The 1,880-nt window shown below is 44.4% G+C and overlaps 1 pseudogene; it reads right to left on the bottom strand.

Annotated features, from left to right (window-relative positions):
• Positions 1-628: 628 nt before the first annotated feature.
• Positions 629-943, bottom strand: LOC101588935 (annotated as a pseudogene).
• Between the last annotated feature and the right edge of the window lie 937 nt (positions 944-1,880).

Below are 1,880 nucleotides of genomic sequence, written 5' to 3'. Positions count from 1 at the left end.
CCCTCCCCCCTCCCCCTCTTCCCTCCTCCTTCTCCAGACTCACTCTGTCTCTAGCATAGGCTGGCTCCAAACTCTTGGTGATCTGCCTCACCATCTCAAACACTGGAATTACAGGCATGCACCACTATGCCTGGCTCTGCATATCTTCTTAGATGAAGACACTTTTAAGTATTTTTATGTATTTTTGAAACAAGGTCTTGCTATGGTTCTAGGCTGGCTTTGTACTGTTTTGTTGTTGTTGTTGTTGTTTTATAACTAAAGAACATTTATTTTCACTAAGACTTTTTCTTGAGGACATAACTAAACTTTGTCATCATCCCCTTCCCCATCTTAAAAGATTAGTACAGTGAATTAGAAAGCAGATAGGAACAATCTGAAGGACTGGAACCAGCATCAACAAGGAACTGCCTTCTGAATCATAAAAATGTGTAAGTAAAAAAAAGAAAAAAGAAAAAGGGCTCAATGGGATTGAGAAGATCCTCACACCTCACATTTCATCTAAGGCATTCAGTCCTGGCTAGAGTGAAACAAATGGAAAGAGGCTCACAGGAGAGCGCTCCTCGGCAGGCAGCGCGCTGCCCACGCCTGCGCTCCAGGCCCGCCCCAGCCCCTGCTGTGTCCAACTCCATTATTTGCCAGCCTGTTGCGCCTGCCGACCAAGGAGCACGTAGAGCTTCTCTTTGATCCAGTCTTTGTTATAAGGCTGGTGTGTCTGGGTATCAGCTCGGTAAACAAGGCAACTGAGGTCTTCCAGATCGTCAATAAAATCAGACAACTGACTGATATCCTGTGTGATAGAGGGACTGTTGGGGTTCATTCTCTTCAGATGTTCTTCGTACATCTTACAAACGCCTTCCATGCATTCATTAACAGATTCATAGTCAGCGTAAGTTCTGCCTTCTGGCCTCTTAGTAGGCTGCACCAGCAAAATAGTGTGAGGCATCTCGCCAAACCCTCTGCAGCTGCCAACGCCGACTCCACAAGTCACACACGAGGTCCTTGTTGTTGTTTTTGAGACAGAGTTTCACTCTGTACTGTAGAATATCCTTGAACTCACTATGTCGTCCAGACTGTGGTCTCTAACTCAAAGCAATCCTCCTGCCTCCGCCTCCCAAGTGCTAGGAATGTAGGTGTGTGCCACTCTACCCAAGTGCATGCTCAAATCTTTAGTCCACATTTGCATTTTAAAATTTTATTTATTTATTTTATTTTTGGTACCTGGGATCAAACTCAGGACTTTGCAGTTAACAGGAAGGCGCTTATGAGGCTGAGCTGTCTCCTTGGTCATGCATTTCTATTTTATTTTATTTTTTGGGACCGGGTCTTGCTACATAGTTCAGACTGGCCTTCAACTCATTATGTAGCCCAGGCTGGCTTCGAATTTGCACTGCTCCTCCTGCCTCAGCCTCCCGAGGCTGGGATTACTGGCGTGTGCCATCATACCTGGCTACATTTTTATTTTTGACTGTAAAGTTTTGATCTTTAAAGAGTCTGGGTACAAGTCCTTTATCGATATGTGCTTTGCAAATACTTTTCTTTTTTCTTTATTTATTTGGTACAGGGTCTCACTACACAGCTGGGACTCTTAGTGATCCCCCTCTTTCAGCTTCCCCAGAACTGGGATTACAGGGGTGCACCACCACACTCAGTTTCAGTGGCTAGCACGACATGCGGTACTGGGGATCCAACCCAGCTCTTTACGCTTGCCAGGCAGGCACGTAGACGGCCGAGCCATCTCCCCCGCCCCTGCAAATACTTTCTTTTTTTTATTTTTATTTTTTCCCATAATTTTATTGATAAACAAATAGCAATGAGACAGTTTCAAATCAAATTGGTAGGACAGTTTCAATAATTCACACATTGCATAAATACTTTTTTTT

This window comes from Octodon degus, unplaced genomic scaffold, assembly GCF_000260255.1.
Source record: "Octodon degus isolate 3935 unplaced genomic scaffold, OctDeg1.0 scaffold00007, whole genome shotgun sequence".
NCBI classification, from domain to species: Eukaryota; Metazoa; Chordata; class Mammalia; order Rodentia; family Octodontidae; genus Octodon; species Octodon degus.
This window is presented reverse-complemented; position numbering and strand designations above follow the sequence as displayed.